Raw genomic sequence first — 10000 nt, 5'->3', positions numbered from 1 at the left:
GATTTTAGACATTTGCATGCTCATTGGTTGTTTGACGTCACATGGTCTGTTAGTTTGCATGCTCATTGGTTGTTTGAAGCCACATGGTCTGTTAGTCACATGTTAAGAGCAGCCATGCCTTCCTCAGAACCTGCTAGATAACAGCATGAGTCAATGCCTCTTTTAATCTCAATCCATCTGCCTGTGTGGAGAAGAATCCCTGGAGAAGCTTTGTCTAAACTGTCATCCACTGTAAAGTCTGTGACCATCTTACCTCAGTCTGTGAGGCCTCAAGATGGAACTGGGATTGCTGTATCATTTGAGAGAAAGACACTGCTGGGGCGGCTGTGACTTAGGAGGTAGAGCAGGTCGTCCACTAATCAGAAGGTGGTGGTTCGATCCCCGGGTCCTCCAGTCCGCATGTCGAAGTGTCCCTTGGCAAGACACTGAACCCCAAATTGCTCCCGCTGGCTGTGCCAGCACCCTGCGTGGCAGCTTGCCGCCTTCGGTGTGTGAATGGGTGAATGTAGACACATTGTAAAGCACTTTGGATAAAAGTGCTATATAAATGCAGTCCATTTACCATTTAGTTAATTTACTGCTGAAGCCCTGAGATGTCCCCTGATATGCCCTGGGACAAGTGGTGAGCCAAAATGCTCTCAGCCAATATACATCGTCAGGGCTGTAGTGGTGGCTAAACGCACGTAAACGGCGTTTACTTACCTTTTTCAATGCTCTGCAGCGTTTAGGCACCTTTTATGATCGTTTACTCACATGTTTAAATCGTTTACGCACACTTATTGCACGGGTTTTAACAAGTTCGAGTAAACTGTTGATGCGGAGACCACCACGCCAAGCACGTCACACACCAAAAGAAAAGAAAAAAGATTACACATGGGCATGGCACTCACCAGGGGATCCGCGAACCGTAGCCTATTTTTGTGGCGCGCTCCGCAGGAAAGGTACACGGCCCCGGTCACGTTGGTGCCTTTTATCGAGCTGCTTGCCTGCCCAGACAGCGCTCCCCTCAAACAACTTGCGGTGCCTGCCATTGTGCCAGCGATGCGCAATGCGTATTTGGAGACGTGCATTTGGATACCAGCTCATGGTGAGCTGAACATAGGTATTGGTTAAAAATGTGTGTCAGGAGTGGGAGAAATCATAATAGGCTCACCGTTTTACAACTGAAGAGGGAATCACTGGTGTAAAAAACATGATTGATTTCCCGATCAAGTAACGTTTTGTAACGTTAGGTTCGTGCCAGTCGACTTGAATAGTCCAGGTGCTACTGTATAAAGCCAATATACGAGTACGAGTCGACCATGTTGAAAACTATCTAGAAACATACTGGTGTTTGTTATGCCGAGATCTGTAGGGTACCCCTGGCCTGGCTGCTGGCAAATTCACAAAATGTTTTATTATTCGCGAAACGCCAGAGGGCGAACTACGGCATGCAGGTGATTTTCTTCTTCACGCAATTAAGACAACGCGACAATTCTGACACAGAAGAAAGAAAATGGACATTCGTCAGTTTTTCACAAAACCGAAAAAACGAAGAATACAGGTTGCAAATGGTAAATTGCTTGTTAAATCAGTTAGTCAGATTATGCCTGACATTATTGTTGTCAAATGATTGAAGCTTGATGTGCTGAGCTCAATCAAGCTAATGTTATTAATTTGCAGTGCTCTGGCTAACGTCAGCACTGAATGCTATTGCTAACTGTTACTTTGAACATGCATTTGCAATGATTCTCTGGCTGGATATTAACTTGTAAATGTGTCACAATGAATGCACTTTGTGTACAGAGAGAGATGCTGGCAATGGACTGGAGCAAGTGGAGATGGAGAAGGAGCAACAACAACCAGAAAGAGGTTTGTGACAGCACTAGCTAGGCTAGCTATAGCTAAATCATTCACAAAATGTTTATTAATCTTATAACAGCAACCATTTTGAGGTGTTAAAGCTGGTGTAACCAAGATCATTAATGCTGGTTCCATTCCATTTATGTGTGCCAGTGCCAGGGCCCTCATTAATGTTATTGGTTACACCTGCTTCACTTCCTGCTTTACCACATCAAAACTGTTGCTGTGAAAATGGCCTATTTCATTCCCAAAGTACTTATGTGGATGTTCCACAATGAATGCACTCTGTGTACAGAGAGAGAGGCAGGCAATGATGGGCAGACGGGCGAGGTGGAGAGCCAACAACAGCAACACGGGCAGACGGGCGAGGTGGAGAAGGAACAACAGCCAGAGAAAGGTTTGTGTAACACACAGTATAGGCTAGCTAACTAAATATGCTAGCTAATTAAAAATAGACAATGCTCAAATAAGCAAAAATTCAGCTCTGACACAAATTAGCAATGCTGTCTTGCTATTCGACTACTGGCTAGAACAATGAATATTTATTTTATATAATTGATTGAGTATTTAATATTGTGTACTCAATCATGTTCCTTGTATCAGTGAAGTAATCTGGATTCTGGAACGGATGTCAACACCATTTGCACATTTCCCTGGGCACCGGATAGATTCAAATATTAGCATGTGTGTTGCAGAGCATTCTGATGCAGAGATGATTTCCAGCAGCGAAGAAGATGAGGCAGAGGCAGTTTCCAGTAGCGAGGAAGATGAGGCAGAGGCAGTTTCCAGCTGCGAGGAAGATGAAGGAGCGACCCCAAGGAGGAAGGAAGACTATCCTCGCATTTGGAGTGTAAAACAGCAATTGCATTTTAAAGAACAATATCCTTGGCTGTTGATGAGTGGTGATAATGTTGGCTGTGTAACGTGCCAAAAGGTAAAATCACTAGGTGCAATAAGAGAAATGGGAATGACCATTTCAAAAGAGTGGTCAGAAACCAAGGTAACATATAGTCGCAATGGTAATCATCAGTATCAGTTGTCTTGTTTGAGAAGTAAAATATACAAACATGCTACATCTAAAAGCCACGAGAAGGCAGATACCATATGTAAAACAAAGTGCCCAATTGAGGCTGCTGTAGCCAAACAAGTAGCAGTTGACAAAGAAGCAACAGCCAAACTGTTCCGCACAGCATACTGCATAGCCAAAAACAATAGGCCATACACAGATTTTGAACAGCTAGTTTACCTGCAGCAGGCAAATGGGATTGGCATGGGCTCCACACTGCATTCAAGGTACACAGCAAAGAACATGGTTGACCACATGGCAAAGCAGATGAGGAAGAAAGTCATTCAAAACCTGATCAGCGAAAATGGTAGATTCAGCATCCTAATTGACGAGTCCACCACACTAAGCAAGAAGTCAGCATTAGTGGTCTACCTGACAGCAGTTCTTAAGGAACAGCCAACCGTCCTCTTCCTTGACTTAGTTGAACTGGAAAGCCAGTCAGCTGAGCCTATTACAGAAAGCTTGCTTGCTTGCCTGCACAATTGCGGCTTAGAGGAGAGTTTCATAAAACGCAACTTGATTGCCTTCGCTTCTGACGGTGCTAGTGTGATGCTTGGCCGCAGGTCAGGTGTAGCCACCCGCCTAAAACAAAGATACCCAGATTTAATTGTCTGGCACTGCCTTAACCATAGGCTTGAATTGGCGGTTGGGGACGCTGTGAAAGAGGTTACTAATGTGAATAATTTCACAGCATTTATGGACAAGCTCTATAGCCTCTACCATCGATCACCAAAAAACTGTCGCGAGCTTGCCGAGTGTGCTGAAGAGGTTGATGTGAGTCTCCAGAAAATAGGAAGGGTGCTCGATGTCCGTTGGGCTGCCAGCAGCTTTAGGACAGTGAAAGCTGTATGGAAATCATACAAGGCACTCCATGTCCACTTTCAAAATGCATCACAGGATGCCGCTCGGGATGAAAAAGAGAAGGCCACGTACAGAGGCTTAATGACCAAACTGGAATCACACCAGTTTTTGTGTGATTTAGGGCTTATGTACGATACACTTGAGGAAATTGCACACCTGTCCCTTAGCATGCAAGAACGAGGAATGAACCTCCCAAAAGTAGACAGGATCATGAAGAGAACAATTCGCCATCTCTCTTCTATGCTAATTGTTCCAGGTGAGAAAAGGCAGGAAGCACTCGATGCATCACAGAGGTCAGAATTCCATGGTATCTCCTTAACAAGCAACCCAAAGTTGAGGCAGATCGATTCAACAAAGTTCCTTGAATCACTGATCAGGAACATGGAACAGAGGTTATTCACAGTTCCATCAAAGACAGATTCCAATGACAAAAGCTTGCTTGAACATTTTCAGGTTTTAGATGAGGTGAACTGGCCAGACCCAATGTACGAAAGGTATGGAGAGGCTAGCATCAGACAGTTGGCTGGGCACTTTAATTTGGATGAAGTAAATACTCTTGAGGGATTCAGAGATTACAAAGACACCGAAGTCGCTCCAGGAAACTTGGCCCCATTACTCAATATCATTAATGTAATTCCTGTAAGCAGTGCCGAGTGTGAACGTGGATTTAGTTTGATGAACACAATAATAACCCCTCTTCGAAGCAGTCTCAAAATAGAGAGCGTCTCTGGACTCATGTTTGTGAATTTGAATGGCCCTCCATTGAACATGTGGAAGCCAGATTGTTACATTAGCTCCTGGTTATTGAAACACAGGACAGCAAATAGCACACAGGTTCGACCCTGTAATCTTGCAAAAGATAAGTGAAACGCGCAGGGAGCACTCTGGGAAATATTGGCTGACTAAAATTTAGTGGCCAGAGTGGCAGAACCACTTTTATTTCCATGTTGTCTACCTATCCTTGCCCAATGTGTTTGTGGACAGTTTGAATTATATATATATTGGTATTGAAGAATCTGTCTACATACCTTTAGCTATAAAGCTGAAGCTGACAATCACAGGTACAGTGTGTGTGAGAGAGAGAACTATATTACTCTTCAAACTGTATATACTAGGTTCATACAAGGTCCTTTAAAGTACCAACTGTATAATTTAACTTTTCATACCTGGAGAAATTCAACAAATGTTCAATAAATACATTTTACATTGATTGTTTAGGCCTAATTATTTGTAAAGTCACAACACATTAGAGATGTGTGTAGTTCTTCATAGATTTAGCCTCTTCATTTTGCTCTCAAATGCACCAGGTTGATGAACTTTACTTTAAAATGTACAAAATTTTCTTCCGGGGGAGAATCCCCCCGGACCCCCCTTGAGGGGCAAGGCCCATCCCATAGCCAGCTACTTTTTCTATCTGGCTGGCTACTCAGAAATGTGGGGGAACCCCCTGATATACCTTATAGGGCTATATGATTCAGATTAAGTTGTTCTATATACTCTCATATTTTGTCTTGTATATCGGTCACGGAAGCTTATTTATCCGCCGTTATAACACTGCCGGTGCCGCGTGAGAAAGCTGCCTCGAGTCAAAAGTATAGTTTACCCACCTTTTTTTTTACCACTACAGCACTGTACATCGTGCCTTAGCCGTTCAAGCATCCATACCTCTCCACTGACTAGAGCGACAAGAGCCTCCTCGTCCACTGGCCATATCCGGTCAGCATCACCTCTGCCCCCTCATCTCCGTTCAAAACCGTAATAGCTCCCCCCCCATGGCCTGGCAGTCTCACTACCTCTCCTTTTTCTGCCTCTTCTGTTCATTTCACGGACAATAATCATACCACACACAGCGTAAATCCCCCTATTAAGCTCACTACACCTCCTCTACCTATCCCCATCCCTGTTGAAATTCCGAAACAAATTCCTGTATATGTATATACATCATCAAGAATCAATTAAAAAAAGAAACACTTCATCTTACCGAACAACAACCCAGATAATTATTCACTCCCTAAACCTTCCCATTTACCTTTCAATATCACTGCTGGACTCTGGAACTGCCAATCTACCACTAATAAAACTGACATCATCTCTGCTCATGCCCTTTCACAATCCCTCCTTTTTCTTGCCCTCACCGAGACCTGGATCACTCCCGAGAACACTGCAACTCCAGCTGCCCTCTCCGATGCCTTCTCCTTTTCCCACACCCCCAGAGCCACTGGCCGGGGTGGAGGCACGGGGCTCCTTATATCACCTAAATGGACATACAAGGCCTCTTCTCTTTCTCACCTCTCTTTAACCTCTTTTGAATTCCACTCTGTCTCTGTCTCTCTGCCCACTATGCTCAATATCATCGTTATTTACCGCCCACCTGGTCCGCTTGGGACCTTCCTCGAAGAGCTGGATGCTCTCCTCTCTCTCTTCCCTGAAGACGGGACACCTCTCATCCTCCTAGGTGATTTCAATATCATGGCAGCAACCCTTCAATCTCCCCTTTTTCAACACTTTTTCTCTTCTTTCGACCTCTCCCTCTCTCCTTCTCCGCCCACTCATAAGGCCGGGAACCTCCTTGACCTAATCTTCACCCATTCCTGCAGCACTTCCAACCTCATAGTCACTCCTCTCCCAGTCTCCGACCATCATTTCATAACGTTCTCCCTTCCCATCTCCCTCCCCAAACCCCCCCCACCACCCACTCATAACACTACCACCCGTTGTAACATAAAAACTCTCTCACCCCCTGCACTCTCTTCCGCTGTCCTCTCTCCTCCCCTCCGTAGAACATTTCTCTCACATATCCCCTGATGATGCTGCAACCAGTCTGTTTTCTTCTCTCTCCTTAGCCCTCGATTCCCTCTGTCCAGTCATCTCCAAACCAGCCCGATCCTGTCCCCCTGCACCATGGCTGTCCGAAGCTCTTCGTTCTCATCGCACAGAGCTTCGGGCGGCCGAAAGAAAATGGAGAAAAACTCACGACCCCTCAGACCTCTCCGCATATCACCTCATATTATCCAACTTCACCACTGCTGTCACCACTGCAAAGTCCTCTTTCTTCATTTCTCAAATTCAGTCCTCTGCTTCCAACCCCAGCAAACTGTTCTCCACCTTTACCTCTCTCCTCACCCCTCCCTCCCCGCCTCCCCCCTCTTGTTTCACTGCCGATGACTTCCTGCACTTCTTTACCAGCAAAATTGATGACATCAGCTCCTCCTTCCACCCCCCGGCCACTAACAACAGCTCCTCTCTCTCCAAATCGGACTCCCTGCCCCCTGCCACTAGCCTGTCCTCCTTCACTCCCCTCTCCCCTGAAGCCGTCATTAAACTCCTCTTATCTAACCCTGCCACCACCTGCCCTCTCGATCCGATCCCCTCTCCTCTTCTCCAAACTATCCCATCTGACTTATCTCCCTTCCTTACTTCCCTCATCAACTCCTCCCTGTCTTCTGGCACTGTCCCGGCCCCGTTAAAAATTGCTAGAGTCAAGCCACTTCTCAAAAAACCCTCCCTGGACCATACCGCCATACATAACTACCGCCCTGTATCCCTCCTCCCATTCATCGCAAAAACACTGGAACGCGCAGTCTCTGAGCAATTATCCCTCCATCTCTCTCACAACAACCTCCTGGATCCCCTGCAGTCTGGTTTTAAGCCCGCCCACTCCACCGAAACAGCCCTCCTCTCTGTCACCCATGCCCTTCACACTGCTAAGGCCTCCTCCCTCTCCTCAATCCTGGTTCTCCTTGATCTCTCTGCTGCATTTGACACGGTGAATCACCACATCCTTCTCTCCACTCTCACTGACCTCGGTATTTCTGGTTCTGCACTCTCCTGGTTCACCTCCTATCTCTCCAACCGCTCTTTTCAGGTTCTCTGGCGTGGGTCCCTCTCTAAAACATGCACTCTGAACACTGGTGTCCCTCAGGGTTCTGTCCTTGGCCCTTTCCTTTTTCTTCTTTATGTTAGGTCCCTTGGTCACATAATCTCTTCTCACGGGTTCTCCTACCATAGTTATGCCGATGACACTCAGCTTTTCCTCTCCTTTCCCCCCTCTGCCACTCAAATTGAGACACGTCTGGCCTCAAGGATATTATAACATGGATGACAGACCATCACCTTAACACATTGAGTGCCAGCTGTTTTTTCAATGCTGTAGGTAAGTTGTGCCAGGTTTTTTTTTGAGGATTCTGGCTCATTTTACAAGAGCCGAGGATTCTTTTCTGTTAAGACTTCGTGAACACCAATCATCTAAAAAGAACTAATAGAATGTGTGCTTTCTCTGTCTAAAAGAGTTAGTTTGTAGAGTTAGTAGTTATGTAGATATTAGCCGTTGAGTACAGCATGCATGGTTTCAGAGATTTTCAGAGAGTTTTGAGATAAATGGATTTTTAGAACCACCTCACGTGCCTGTGATTATGGGTGCCCTTGGGCAAGTCTGTATACTGTTTTGTGTGTGTGTGTGTGTGTGTGTGTGTGTGTGTGTGTGTGTGTGTGTGTGTGTGTGTGTGTCTCCAAACTCCTCCCTCCGTAGGTGTGGCTTTGCAGTGTTTTGTCACAGGCGAGTTTCTGTTGCCTCACAGATCCCAAAAAAAGAGAAGGGAATCGCAGGAGCGGGGAAGAGGAGAGGAGAGGCGAGGGGGGGGGGGGTTAGACACGGGAGAGAAATTCCTTCGCGATCCCCTTCTTCCAATCTTGAGGCAGCCTACTCCGCTCTGCTGCTGCTGCTGCTGCTGCTGCTCCTCTGGGCTGCTGCTGCTGGCGGCTCTCGGGCGAGTCTGGATTACTGTAAAACGGGCTCGTTCGTTTCTTGAGGTGTCGGCTGAGAGCTTTGAAGAAGCTTTTGCGATTCTGGTCTTATTTATGCGCAAAGGTACTCGAGTGTGTGTGTGTGTGCGCGTGCGCGCGTGTGTGTGTGTGTGTGTGTGTGTGTGTGTGTGTGTGTGTGAAATCGAAAGAGTTTTCGCCCAGCTATTTCCTTGAAAATTAGAATGGCTTTCTCCCGCGGACCCGTGGCTGTTTTTTGCTCGGCTTTCTCTCTGTCTGGAGAGAACTGTCGCCACTTAGTGGTCGGTAAAATAGATTATACACATTCTCTTCCTCCAATATTGGTATAGAAGACGTAAAAGGGGTTGATTGATGTCCCACCGTCAAAAAAAAAAAATGTTTATGTAAGACGAGATATCTCGTCTTTGGCACTCAACGGTTGGATTATGTAAGACGAGATATCTCGTCCTTGGCACTCAACGTGTTAAATTAAATCTGGCAAAAACTGAGCTACTTTTCCTCCCTGGGAAAGACTGCCCCCTCACTGACCTCTCCATCACTATTGACAGCATTACCGTACGTCCGTCAGAAACAGTCAGGAACCTTGGGGTGACCTTGGACAACCAGCTGTCCTGCTCAGCCTTTATTGCAGCGACCGCTCGCTCCTGTAGATTCGCCATGTACAACATTAGGAAAATCCGTCCGCTTCTCACTAGGGAGGCGGCTCAAATCATTGTACAGGCACTGGTCCTCTCACGCCTGGACTACTGTAATGTTCTGCTGGCGGGGCTACCTGCCTCGGCCATTCAACCCCTTCAACTCATCCAAAATGCAGCTGCCCGTCTGGTTTTCAACCTACCGACATTTTCCCATGTCACTCCCCTTTTCCGTGAGCTCCACTGGCTCCCCATCTCGGCCCGGATCAAATTCAAGACCTTGGTACGCTACCGGGCAGTTCATCGTTCAGCCCCACTCTATTTGCAATCTCTGGTCAGCTCCCAAACATCTCTCCGTCCCCTCCGCTCCTCCACCTGTGCACCCCGACTCGCCCCTCCATCATTACGTGGCCCTGGGGGTCGCGTGTCCCGTTCTAGACTATTCTCCTCCCTAGCTCCCCGGTGGTGGAATGAGCTTCCTCCCTCGGTTAGATTGGCCGAGTCGCTGCCAATCTTTCGCAGGAGACTCAAAACTCACCTTTTTGGACTGCACCTGGACTTCCCTGGAAATTACATAACTTCTTAAAGACAAGTGCAGTTAATTTCTCGCCTGGTATTTTAACTCTTGACTTGGTTTTGTATGTTGCTATGTATTAGTCTTCGTTTTTAACTCTTATGGTTGATTATGATTTATGCGTTGACTGTTCATTCTTTGTATTTTCTTTCTGGAATAAAGTAAAGTAAAGTAAAGTAAAGTGATAAAACAGATGCCTACAGTTAATTTCTGACTAATGTGTAGAGCAGTTCAGGGCCA

This window comes from Poromitra crassiceps, assembly GCF_964638095.1.
Source record: "Poromitra crassiceps genome assembly, chromosome: 10".
Classification (NCBI taxonomy): domain Eukaryota; kingdom Metazoa; phylum Chordata; class Actinopteri; order Beryciformes; family Melamphaidae; genus Poromitra; species Poromitra crassiceps.
This window is presented reverse-complemented; position numbering follows the sequence as displayed.